Genomic DNA, 14,348 nt, shown 5'->3' with positions numbered 1-14,348 from the left:
CATAATTGTTCAAAAGTGGACTTCTTCAGCTCTTAGAGCGTTGGGGATCCCAAGCTGGAGGCATGACATGTCAAACTCTGCTGTTCACAACTTTTCAGAAATCTGGCAGCCAGAGGGTTCAAAGAAGAAATCTCCAACCACTGCTCCCTCCTGATAGAGGCCCATTGGCCCTTCACAGTAAGCAAAGGCTTTCCGAACAAGAAGCCATCTCTCACAAAAGTAAGAATATCATAGAGGGAGCTTCCAAGAGAGAGTACAACTGCACTGTCTCAGGAGGAGATACTATGGGGCATATTTACAAGCCCCTAGCGCCACCTTGCGTCGCTGTAGCTTCATTTTGTTTTTTACACTAAGGCGGAATTAAGGAGGCCTTTCTCCCGTACTGTATTTACTAAGTGACACAATGCTTGCATTCCGCCACTTTGTAAACCCTTGCGCCAATTTATGCCTGTGCAAGGCATACTGTATGTAAGTGGGGCATTCCCTTATAGGGGGAGTCCCAAAAAAATGATGCATTGAGATTTACAAGATTTCACTGCACAATTTTTCCGTCATTTTTAATGCCTGCTCAGAGCAGGAATTAAAATGACGCTCCCATTTTAATCTATGGGCCTCTCTGTGCTTTGCTCCAGTAGCATCAACATTTTTGGTGCTAGTCTAACAAAGCCCCACAATAGTATCAAAAATGTTGAAGCTATTGTCCTAACGACTGCCATGGTGTGCCATATTGTAAATATGGTGCAACCATAGTGTTGTTAGGTGGGGCAAGGGTGGCACAGAAAAGTGGGCGAATCGGGACAATGCACCACTTTCTTGTAAATGTGCCCCTATGTTTGTCCGCATCAAGAGGGAGCATCCAGGACCCACTTCACCATATCCATCTGAATCCTGGCTAGAACTCATATAGGAACATGTATCAAGAATGCATCTTCTACACCATTCAACACCAGCATGAGCAGATGTAGGAAATTTGAGCCAAAATATTCATTACTAGCTTCCCCCTCCATTGCCAGAATAGGTGATTAAAAGAGATGGGGTAAGTGCAAGTGCACTGGAGATCAAAACGAGTGACAGTGAACATGTGGTTCCATTTCCCTTATAACGAAATAGATATCTGACAGCCTTTGTAGAGTTTATTCTACACCTAGATATATCTGTTGAGAATTTAACCTGCACATCTGGCATCGGCCTACTGAAGTTATATTTTGTTACTTTATTACCTCCCATTATCACTTTTTACCTGATGGGAGTAAAACAAAAGAGCTTCCCATACTATCATCAGTGAATGTAATGGACCTAATGATCTCTAGGATAAACAACTTGTGCCTCTAGGGAAGCATCATATATTTCAACTGATTGGCACATTTTAAAATAAACAATATATTCTATGCGAGCATGCCTAACATACACGTATCATATCTCTAAGAACATCTCAGGCAATTCATGATGATCAGAAAAAGAAAAAAACTTAGTATACTTTCTCAACATGTCACTATAGCCCTCATTCCGACCCTGGCGGTCATAGACCGCAAGGACCGCGGGTGACGGAAGCACCGCCAACAGGCTGGCGGTGCTTCCTTGCCCATTCTGACCGCGGCGGTAAAGCCGCGGTCAGAATACCGGGTCCAGCGGTTTCCCGACAGATTTCCCCCGGCTGGGCGAATCCGCCATGGCGGCGCTGCAAGGATTCTGACCCCCTTACCGCCAGCCTGTTTCTGGCGGTTTTTATCGCCAGGAACAGGATGGCGGGAACGGCTGTCCAGGGGCCCCCTAACAGGGCCCCAGCATGCTTTTCACTGTCTGCCTAGCAGACAGTGAAAAGCGCGACGGGTGCAACTGCACCCGTCGCACACCTGCAACACCGCCGGCTCCATTCAGAGCCGGCTTCAGTGTTGCAGGCCCCTTTCCCGCCGGCCCAGCGGGAAAGTTGGAATGGCCCCAGCGGTCTTTTGACTGCGGGCGGCCAAATGGCGGTTCCCTCCAGGCGGGCGCCAACTGCCACCCGCCGGGGTCAGAATGACCCCCTATATCTGCATAATTTATGATATTAAATTAAATTTTTGATATTTCTTGTGTGCAGACCTATCCTCGTGAAACAAACACTGCAAGTGGCATTCATAGTATAAGGATACTACGCAGCAATAGTTAACATGTATCATCTGTAAATTGAAGGAGTTATAAAAAAAGGTAGTCTAGTTACTTAATTCTGCTATGGCTTTGCAAACAATGCATGCTGATGTGAAGGTGATGTTGGTTCAGTGTATAAGTCAATGAACAGAGATGTTGGTGATACGGCAGAACTTACTTCGCCCATCGAATTGGTTTGCTGCACCATGGACGAGAGATTTGTGGTGGCCGAGGGTGAACATAAGTCATTCCATCAGTACGACTTGCCCCACCAATGTGGGGTAGGGACTATAAATGCCTATGCCATTGTTTGGAAAGTAGAAGCTATTAAATAACACAATATACCAGGTGGAAACTTTTATCGCGCTTAGAAGAGGATGAAAAAGATATATTTTTTGCTTTCAGTTAAGGAATTAGTGCATCAATATTGGGATGCTTGAAATGTCTTTGATGGATAAAAGTTGTTTCTTTCTGTGGGCAAGCATCAAATTACAAAGGAAATGGCTGATGGTGATGCCCAGTGGACACTGAACGGAACCTTGGGAATCCTTTAGGGTGTGGAGCAATTTTGAAGATTCAATCTGAATTCATTAGTTGCAGTTTGACAGATAGGAGGATTCCTTCTAATCTCTTCTTCCAAAGCCAGCCAGATTGAGTTGTATCTTATGTTGGTTTTATTTATGAAAAAGTGTTAATTGTGATTGGCTTTTCATTGTTGGATAGAGAAATGCACAAGCACTTGAGGCACTGGCAGACTATTTTTAAGTGATGGGCTCTGGTTCTTGGATTCTCTCTTGGTTTTCACGTAGCAAAATATGACCATAGTTAATGCTTTCTTGCAGTACTTTGTTAAGTTGCTTCCTCATTAAAAAACTTGGATACGAGGTTGATTTGTTCTTGCGTATGTGAACTTTCTTCTTAGCCATATAATAGGTGAATGTTTTTATTTTTACTATTTTCATGGTGATTAGGGAGTGTAGGTTTATAAATATGACTAATAAGGTGGGATAGTGAAGAGATGAGTGTAGAAAGGATCAATACCCCAGCCACTAGAAGCAGTACGTTTATGATGGAATAAGACAGCCCCATTCATTTGGCTCTCCAGGTCTCGCTGGCACTACTGTGACCTGTGCACTCTGTACAAAGATCTGTAAGCCCAAAGGAGGCTGCTAGGTAAGACCTGTACCCTGCAGGAAAGGAGAGCGAAAGAAAAGAGGAGGGGAAGTTATGGTAAAATGGGACAGAGCAAAAGATAGCGTCGACAAACAACAAAAAGCAGAGAAACATAAGGACAAACAAAATCAGTAAAACAGACTAGTGTAAGAAAAGAGATGATAACAGCTATGAAATGGAGTAGAAAAGCAAAGACCATGAAGAACAGAAAGGAAACAGCAAAAAACAGAGAAGACCCGGACATAATTGAGTAAGAGGATGCAGGCAGAACTGGACAAGTGGGGCAAATGATGATAGGAACGCAGGGAGAAAAATTTGCATAAACCAAGAAAAAGAATAAATGACCTGCAAATACACTCTTTAGAGGAAAATGAAGCAAGCTTATGAAGAGGGACAGAGTAGAGGAGCGAATACAACGAAGATATAAAGAAAAGTACCCACAGTATAACCAGCCTCAGCATGATGTAGGCTAAGATGTAAGTGACGTTTAACATGACAATAATCTAGTTATTTCATAATCTATATGATGTAATTGTAAATTGTATTTATGTAGTGCATGCTACCCCTGTCGAGGTGTAGAAGATCTTTTGGCGAGTAGCACGCTACTCCGGAACACAAGGTTAGAGTTAAATTGGTTTTAGAATTCCTTTTTATTTATTGATTTATTTTGATACATTTGTTAAGTTTGTGCTTTTGTAATCTTATGAATTCATTGCAGTGTTTTGAAAGAGATAGATTAATTGAATGTGCAGGTCACTGGTTCCAATCCAAGTGAGATAGTACAGTATGTTAATATACTGACTGCTGAGATCAATATAGCATCCATTCAGAAAAGTGTGTTTACAGGTAGCTACCTACTGAAGAGATCTACGTTTATCCTGGAAGAAACAGGCTGCAATTCAATTAATAAAACTGTGGGAAAGCGCTCCTACTGCAGGAAACTGTGTGTAACCAGTATGTCACAGGTTCCAATCCTAGTGAGATAGTCCTCTCCCACCAATGCCTGTGACCGCTGTATTGGACAAATCATGCAAAATGAAAGCAGAAACTTAAAAGGCCAACAAAATGAAGTCTTAATCCACCAATGTTGCATCAAAGACAGTTCAGACTCTGGCTACAGTGAGCTCAGCACCTACTTAACAACTCACCCAATTCTGGGACTTTCTGTCTATCTTGCCGATGGTATCCTTTAAACTGCTAGTTTTGTGCAGTACTTAATTTGTTACAAAAATAAAAGCAACAGGGTCTGCATCAGGAGGCCACTGCAGATTAAACCACCCATTCCCCGGCCAATGTTGCCAATGACAATACCAACAGAACTACTAACCACCATCAATCAGTTTGTAAAGCAAGGCTTCTCACCGGTGAGGGTCTCAAGGCGCTGGGGTGGGCAGGGTGCCTCATCCGAAGAGCCACGTCTTGAGGTCCTTCCTGAAGATGGTGAGCAATGGGTTTTGTCTGAGTTGTGCAGGGGGAGGTTGTTCCAGCTTTTTGCTGTGATGTAGGTGAAGGATCGTCCTTTGGTGGTGGTTTTACGAATGTGAGGGACGGTGGCCAGGGCCAACTGGGGGGATCAGAGTGGAGGGATCTGGCATGGGTGTAGAAGGAGATGCTATGGTTCAGGTAGGCTGGTCCTGCGTTGTGTATGGCCGTGTACGTGTGGGTGAGTAGCTTGAAGGTGATTTGTTTCTCGACCAGGAGTCAGTGGCGGGACCTCAGGTGTTGGGAGATCTGTTCTCAGTGTGGGATGTCCAGGATGAGTCTGGCGGCAGCGTTTTGGATGAGCTGTATTTTTTTAATGTTTCTAGTCGAGATGCCCGCTTAGAGGGCGTTGCCATGGTCGAGCTTGCTTGTGACTAAGGCATGGGTGACTGTCCTGTGGCAGTCTGCTGGGATCCATCTTAAGATTTTCCAAAGGTTGCAGAGTGTGAGCCAGCAGGAGGAGGGGACTGAGTTCACCTGGTGGGTCATGGATTGGGAGGAGTTGAGGATGATGCCTAGGTTGTGGCCATGCTCAGTCGGTGCAGGGGGGCCCTGAGGGATGTGGGCCACTAGGAGTCGTCCCAAGCTGTGGTGCCATTTCCAAAAATGATGAGCTCAGTCTTGCCGGAGTTGAGCTGGAGGCAGCTTTCTCTCATCTAGGTGACAACGGCTTCCATTTCTGAGTGGAAGTTTCTTTTGGTCATGTCCGGGTCTTCGGTGAGGGAAATGATGAGTTGTGTGTCATTAGCATGTGACACGATGTTCATTCTGTGGCTTCTGGAGTTGGCTGCGAGAGGGGCCATGTATACCTTGAACAGTATGGGACTCAGTGAGGATCCTTGGGGGACTCCGCAGTCAACTCCTGGACCTACAAGTGTGACAATTCAGACTATTCCAGGTCCCCAAAGCTATACGATTGGCTTGCACTGCAGGTATTAGTCATTTTCAGTAAATAAAATTATTAAATAATTGTTGTTGTGCTAACTTCAAAATTAGGCAAAAAGCACCACCATGTGGCGGACTATCATAATTGCTCTTTTTTGATAATTAAGTGCTGGTGCCGAGCACCAGAAACCACAGGCTCAAATTAAACACTGGTGTAGCTGAAGCTACGTAGCCTGGCAGGTAAATTTGTGTCATCATACTGTTAACCAGTGGGGCACTTGTGTAGCAGGTGTAGGGTGCTACCAAAGGAAGTCCCACACGGAGCACAAGTAAGACACAGCAGATTAGTGGGGGATGCTTTTTGGTATTGGCCTGAGTATATGTATGTTTTGCAGACATTGGACTAGAGAAAAGGTCATAATTTACATACAGAAGGACTGTGGATAATGTATACTGAAGGTTAAGCACTTGAAGATAATACAGTATTAATGATACTGGTCTGAGGATGGTTCATTAGATAATGGGCTTCATGGGTTGTCCTGGCAATAGCACATAAATGCTACAGCAATGCAGATAATGGTTTAAAAGAATGTTGCTTCATCTACTGTGATATTTTGAGTTTCCATCTCATACATCTCTTTTCATGGGCCCCTTACCCAGGAAAGTCTTGAGATTCACTGACTGAGCAATGATGCCCCAGGAACACAAGCTGGGACTGCACATTCAGTTTTACAAATGTTGTGATGCACATACTCAAGTTGTGGGGGGAGGTATGTTGTGCAAATGTACAGATTGTGAGGGCCGCTAAGTGTATTTGGGTTCAGAGGTCCAAAAAAGATCAGATTGGAAAAAGGGCATAATTGAAAGTTGGGGCAAACATGACTGTAATCTATGTTCAATAAAAACATTAGGAGAATTATTTTTTGAAAAGTAACACCAGTAGATGGGTCTTTGAGCACAATTCAGGAAGCACTCAATGGGCAGCTAAGATCAGGGTATGCCTAAAAAAACCATTTACTGTAATTGACCTGAAGTTGGTTTAATGGATTTGCGACATACTGTTTAAATTAGAGCAGTGGTAAGGCGATAGGATTGGCAAGAGAGGATTTGATTAAATAGATTGTGTGAAGCAGATTTATGAGAAATTTAGGTTATAGTTAAAAAGTAGAGGAACCATTTTCAATGGATATGATTAAACTCTAAGGGGAACAAGTATCAATATTTCATAGAGTGTAGCACAGCAAGTCACACTGCGGGAAAGGCCAGGAATGCAATGTATTTAACATAATTTGGCACATTCCTGCCCTTTCCTTGTCCTGTTGCACTTTTGACTGCCTAGCTCCAATGCAGGCACCCTTGTGTTGCAGACAGGATCGTTTATGGAGGAAGTGTTAGAAATGGGGTCTTTGGTTGACAGTCAGGTTACCCCCTGTTCAAGCAAGGACCCTCACTCTAGTCAGGGTAAAAGAGAATTACCCTCAGCTAACACCTGCTTACCCCCTTGGTTACTTGGCAGAGCAGTAGGCTTAAATTCAGAGTGCTAGGTGTAAAGTATTTGTACCAACACACACAGTAACTCAATGAAAACACTACAAAATGACACAACACAGGTTTAGAAAAATAGGGAATATTTATCTAAACAAAACAAGACCAAAATGACAAAAATCCACAATACACAAGTCAAGTTATCAATAAAAATGCAAAAAGAGTATTTAAGTAGTTTTAAACACACCCTAACACTGTTAGCGTGAAAAAGTACCTTGGGTGCAACAAAAATAATCCAAAAATAACCCAGCATGGGAGAGTGTGCGTCAAAAAGGGCTTGCAATGCGGGGATTCCACTCACGACCTGGACCTTGCGTCGTTTCTCCTTTCAGAGGGTCGGGGAGCATAGTTTCTTCTCTCCGAAGTAGAGCGATGCGTCGCTCCGGTCAGCACTCTCGGGTCCGGGCGGCCTTGCGTTGTTTTTATATGCCCAGTGGTACTTGAGTCGGAAATCCAGCCGCACGATGATCGAAAAACCACGCAGCGCGGGTTGCGATCTCCCAGCCTCCGTCAGCAATGCTGCGCGTTGTTTCTCCTGCTCTGTGCATCAATTCTTTGGTTGCGTTGCCGGTGAGCTTCGATTTTCAGCTGCAGAGCCGGCGGCGTGTCGTTTATTCAGCTGCAGATCGGAGTCGCGTCGATCTTTTCCCCGCACGGCGCTCTGTGCGTGGATTTCCTTTTCTTTAGGCTGCCAGCTTCTCCTTTCAGGGTCCCAGGAACTGGATGGGCACCACAGGGCAGAGTAGGAGTCTCTCCAGAGATTCCAGGTGCTGGCAGAGAGAAGTCTTTGCTGCCCCTGAGACTTCAAACAACAGGAGGCAAGCTCTAAATCAAGCCCTTGGAGATTTCTTCTCAAGATGGAAGGCACGCAAAGTCCAGTCTTTGCCCTCTTACTCTGGCAGAAGCAGCAACTGCAGGATAGCTCCACAAAGCACAGTCACAGGCAGGGCAGCTCTTCTTCCTCAGCTCTTCAGCTTTTCTCCAGGCTGAGGTTCCTCTTGTTTCCAGAAGGGTTTTCTAAAGTCTGTGGTTTTGGGTGCCCTTCTTATACCCAATTTCTCCTTTGAAGTAGGCCTACTTCAAAGTAAAGTTTCTTTTGAATGGGAAATCCTGCCTTGCCCAGGCCAGGCCCCAGACACTCACCAGGGGGTTGGAGACTGCATTGTGTGAGGGCAGGCACAGCCCTTTCAGGTGTGAGTGACCACTCCTCCCCTCCCTCCTAGCACAGATGGCTCATCAGGATATGCAGGCTAGACCCCAGCTCCCTTTGTGTCACTGTCTAGTGTGAGGTGCAACCAGCCCAACTGTCAAACTGACCCAGACAGGGAATCCACAAAGAGGCAGAGTCACATAAATGGTATAAGCAAGAAAGTGCTCACTTTCTAAAAGTGTCATTTTCAAACACACAATCTTAAAATCCACTTTACTAAAAGATGTATTTTTAAAGTGTGAGCTGAGAGATCCCAAACTCCACATGTCCATCCGCTCGAAAAGGGAATCTACACTTTAATCAGATTTAAAGGTAGCCCTCATGTTACCCTATGAGAGGGACAGGCCTTGCAACAGTGAAAAACAAATTTAGCAATATTTCACTGTCAGGACATATAAAACACATTACTATGGTTGTCATTACAACCCTGGTGGTCGTTGTTAAAGCGGCGGTAAAACCGTCAACAGGCCGGCGGTCAAAAAAATGGAATCACAACCGTGGCGGAAACCGCCAACATAGACAGCCACTTTAACACTCTGACCGCCAAGGTGGTAGAAACAAACACCGCGGCGGTAACAGCCAACAGACAGGCGGAAGACAATGTACCGCCCACATTATTACAAGGCACCAATCCGCCACCTTTTCCAGGGCGTATTCACTGCGAACAAAAACACGGCGGAAACAGGACTTGGAAGGGAAAACACTCACCTCTGCACACCCCATGAGGAATCAGGATGCCATGGAACCCGAGCTCCAGATTCTTCGAGCCTTTATCTTCCTGCTCCTCTACCAGGAACAACAAAGACGGCGGCGAAGACCACGGTCAGTACCGCACCTACGACACAGGGGTGGGGGAGGGAAAAAAGAGTGACAGACACACGCAACACTCCCACCCATACCCTCACCCACTACAACACACACACAAGTACATGTTGATACATTACATTAACAACTCCCAACCCCCCTTGGAAGAATGCAAGAACAAAAGGAAATGAGTCGAACAATTGTAATATATTCAAATACATTAATCAAAAATATATACATATATTAAGATATTCACACTCTAAACAAATATATACACCAAGAATACAAGTCCAAGGTATTCCACCATCATAGTCCATGGACCACTGTGCCCAAAATGCATGGGCGAGGCCCACACTCAATACCCGAACAAGACGGAGAGAACACTGATGGGGCATCAGATAGAAATAAAACAGGCACCTCAGGGGGAAGGGAAGGAGGGGCACCTCAGCCGGATGAGTGCACGACACCAAATCCACTAGGGGGCTCCATGCCCATTGATGTATCCTGGGGAGTGCAAAGCCACAGTCTCTCAAGTCTCTCCAGTGGGTGGTTTGCCCACTGCTTTCTCCTGGGGAAGCAAAGCCACAGTCTCTCAAGTCTCTCCAGTGGGTGGTTTGCCCACTGCTTTATCCTGGGGAGTGCAAAGCCACAGTCTCTCAAGTCTCTCCAGTGGGTGGGTTGCCCACTGCTGTATCCCGGGAGTGCAAACCCACAGTCTCAAGTGGATAACAGTCTCCATTGGTTCTGGAGTGGGCTTGGTGCCCAGAGTGCTTCATCCTGCCAAGGACAGAGGTAGTGGATGTGATACTCCACTGGTTCTAGAGGGGGCTTGGTGCCCAGAGTGCTTCATCCTGCCAAGGACAGAGGTAGTGGATGTGATACTCCACTGGTTCTGGAGGGGGCTTGGTGCCCAGAGTGCTTCATCCTGCCAAGGACAGAGGTAATGAATGTATCTCTCCACTGGTTCTGGAGGGGGCTTTGTGCCCAGAGTGCTTCATCCTGCCAAGGACTGAGGTAGTGTATGCCTTTCTCCACTGGTTCTGGAGGGGGCCTGGTGCCCAGAGTGCTTCATCCTGCTCGTGGTGGCCTCAGTAGCGTCGGAATCTTTGGCACTCACTGGCCTTCGGTGCTTGTTGCGGCGGTGTCCTGTTCAGCGGTGCTGGTGGCGGCGGTGTCCTTGGCAGCGGTGCTTGTGGCGGCGGTGTCCTTGGCAGCGGTGCTGGTGGCGTCGGTGTCCTTGGCAGCGGTGCTTGTTGCGGTCTTGTCCGCCGTGCAGGTTTTCCCAGACTTGCCTGTTTTACTGTGCCCCTTCCCCACCTTGGATGGTGGTGCAGCTGGCTCCACACTCCCAACTGTACCCCTGGGAGCGGCTTTGGTGGAAGATTTTTTTCCTCTCTCCCGCCGGGCACTGGGCAACTTTTTGTGCTTTTGAGGTGGGGGACTGTCCGTGCTCTGGCTCCTTGGCACACTGGCTGCCCTGCTGTCTGGCGCACTCCAGAAGCCGGTTACTACTGGCACCACTGTTCCCGCAGATGTTGTGGCTGAGGTACTGGGTTGGGACCTGGAGAGGCGGGCCCTAGGAGACTGAAGAGGTGGGGGAGGTGAGGGGAAGAGGTCAAATTTGGACAGGAAAAGTTTTTGGGATACACTGGGACGGGTAGATAGATGGGGTTTGCGAGTGGAGGAAGAGGTAGTGGTTGTAGACGGTGTACGTTTTGGTGACTTTGGGTGAAGGTGCATGGGCTGGAGGCTGTTGTGAGGTGGATGGCTGTTGGGTGGGTGTGTGGCTGTGTTTGTGTACCTTGGGAGGTGGGCTCACAGACACACTGGGAGAGGACACAGGGGATGTGTGAATGGTAGTGGGGGTGGTGACTGCACGTGAGCGGGGTGTGGTTGTGGGTGTGCTGGTGTTGGAGGTAGTGGCTGACGATGTAGTGCATGCAGGTGTGAGTGGAGACGAGACTGGAAGGGAGGAGGGAGACGAGGAGGAGGGGGACACAGTGGAGGCAGTGGCTGTTGGTATGTCTGCATGTGTATGATGCATGCGTGAGTGCCTGTGGGATGTGTGGTGCTTATGTTTGCCTGAGCTTCCCTTGTGTGTTGACGTGTGTGCATGCTGGTCTGATGGTGTGCTTGGGATAGGCTGAGGTACAGGGGTTTGGGTCTTGGTGGAGGAAGTTGGAGAGGGGAGGCTAGAGACAGGGACAATGGCTGCCATCAGTGCTGAGGCCAGAGTCTGAAAAGCTCGCTGATGGGCTGCCTGGCCAGAATGAATGCCCTCCAGATATGCATTTGTCTGTTGCAACTGCCTCTCTACACCCTGGATGGCATTCAAAATGGTAGACTGCCCAACAGTGAGGGACCTGAGGAGGTCAATGGCCTCCTCACTGAGGGCAGCAGGGATGACAGGGGCAGGGGCTGAGGTGCCTGGGGCGAAGGAGATGGGGGTGGGGGCTGTACCTGTAGATGCGGGGAGCACAGAGGGGCCCGCCACTGCAAGGGAGCTCCCATCAGAGGAGGAGTCCGTGTCGCTGGTGTCTGCTCCTGTCCCCGCCGTGGAGCTCCCCTCGCCCTCTGTCCCACTGGTGGCTTCTGACACCGTTGTGTCGCTCTCCAGGGTCATGTGGGATGCAGCTCCCTCCTGCTCCGGTGCAACTGATCCTCTGCCTGATGATGCTAATGCACACAAGCACAGGGAGACCACAAAAAAGGGGGGGGAGGACCGAAGAAAGACATGTTGAGTGCATGCAATTCCGCTACAGTTGGCGGACACTACAGACACAGAAGCCCCCTGCACTATGCTGTGCACTTGGAGTTCCCTAATCAATCACAGGGACATGGGTTACAAGGCTATGCCCGATTGCTGCACACATGGATGTCACACGAGCCTGAATAGGTGTAGTTGACTCTGTACACAGGTGGGGTGGGGTGCCACAGGGCCTGCCTTAAGAAGGGACCTTGCCTACTAAACATACCCTGGCCTAGGGGAACCCACAGCCCACCTCCCCCACCCATACACCTACAATGCGCGCTGAATCAGCTGAATGAGAGTGTACTCACCCCCTTGTGGCTGCTGTGATGCCCTCAAGCGCCCATCCAACTCCGGGTATGCCACCGCCAGGATCCGGAACATCAGGGGGGTCATAGTGCGACGGGCACCCCTCCCACGTTGGGAGGCCATCCCCAGCTGGGCCTCCACCGTCTTCTTGCTCCAGCGGCGAATGTCCTCCCATCTTTTCCAGCAGTGGGTGCTGCGTCTGTGGTAGACCCCCAGGGTCCGGACTTCTTTGGCGATGGCACGCCAAATATCCTTCTTCTGGTGGGCGCTGACCTACAGGAATAGTACAGGGGAAAAGGAGAAGATATAACCGTCCGCACCGTCACAGTCATTGGCCCGCATCCCTACCCTTGCCATGACGCACATGCACTCACCGTCGTTTCATGCACGCCTCATTCCCCCCCGCATCTGTGACCCACACCACTGCAAGCAGCCATTGCCCATACAGCATGCTCACAGTTTACTCACCTGTTTGTCTGGAGGACCGTAGAGTAGCGTGTACTGGGGGAGGACCCCTTCCACTAGTTTCTCCAACTCCTCCGAGCTGAAGGCAGGGGCCCTTTCCCCAGACACACGAGCCATTGTCTCTTCCAGACTGAGGTCACAGCAACACTTGCAGTGTAGGTCCTCTCCTGTCGAAGATCAGGTATCAAGTGAGTAAACAGAGAGAAAATGGCGGTGACGTCTGCGGCGGTGCGTACCTTCACCACCGTAGTATCTCGTCATTGGCTCCTCGGACTCATAGGGTCCAACGTTAAAAAATGCAGGATTGTGCTGCGGTCCTCGACCGCCTACCGCGACGGTGTACAACGCCAGCGCAGTTACATCATATCCCCTTGTCCCACATTACAGGTCAGGCAGACGCCATTTCAGGGGGCCATATGGCATTAATTTTGACGGCGTCACACATATCTAGGCCTTGCTTAAACACTAATACAGCCATACGTCGATATGAAAACATTTTACGATTAAGTTGTGTTTACGTACCTCAGAGTTGGTTGACTCCCTGATCGCTGTTCTCCTCCATAGAGCACGTCCGCTGGGGCAGGTGAGGAGATGGCGGCATACTCCGGTGTACAGACCGCTGGTGGACCTGTCGACAATGGAGGAGCAATATGTAATCATCACCTACAGACTTGATTGTACCACAATCCTGGAACTGTGAGCCCAGTTGGAGTCAGACCTGATGTCAGCTATCCGCCATCCCACAGGAATCCCCCTCAAGTGCAGTTGCTGTCAGTACTCCATTTCCTAGCAAGTGGGTCTTTTCAAACAACAGTGGCCATAGCATCAGGGATGTCCCAGCTTATGTTTTCCAACGTATTGTCCAGAGTGTTGTCTGCCCTGCTGAAACACATGCAGAGCTACATAATTTTCCCTCCGGTGGAGGATTTGCCTACAGTGAAATGTGACTTCTATGCCCTGAGACATATTCCCCAACATCATAGGTGCCATTGATGGGACACATGTGGCCTTGGTACCCCCCCCGCAGGAGTGAACAGGTGTACAGAAACCGGAAGAGTTACCATTCGATGAATGTGCAGATGGTGTGTTTGGCAGACCAATACATCTCCCATGTGAATGCCAAATTTCCTGGCTCAGTACATGAAGCTTACATTCTGAGGAATAGCAGCGTCCCTTATGTGATGGGGCAACTCCAGAGGCACCGTGTGTGGCTATTAGGTGAGGACATGGACCCAATACAGTGTGACTAGGTGTCTGGGTCTGGGGATGCCCCTAAGAGTTAGTGTGTGTCTAACAGTTGTCCCTTGCCATTTGCAGGTGACTCTGGTTACCCCAACCTGTCATGGCTACTGACCCCAGTGAGGAATCCCAGGACAAGGGCAGAGGAATGCTACAACGAGGCACATGGGCGAACTAGGAGGATTATAGAGAGGACCTTCGGCCGTCTGAAGGCCAGGTTCCGGTGCCTCCACATGACAGGTGGTTCCCTATTCTACTCACCAAAGAAGGTGTGCCAGATCATCGTGGCCTGCTGTATGCTTCACAACTTGGCTTTGCAACGACAGGTGCCTTTTCTGCAGGAGGATCATCCAGATGGAG

Source organism: Pleurodeles waltl, chromosome 2_2 (assembly GCF_031143425.1).
Source record: "Pleurodeles waltl isolate 20211129_DDA chromosome 2_2, aPleWal1.hap1.20221129, whole genome shotgun sequence".
Lineage (NCBI taxonomy): Eukaryota > Metazoa > Chordata > Amphibia > Caudata > Salamandridae > Pleurodeles > Pleurodeles waltl.
The sequence above is the reverse complement of the archived record's forward strand: the minus strand, read 5'-3'. Positions refer to the sequence as shown.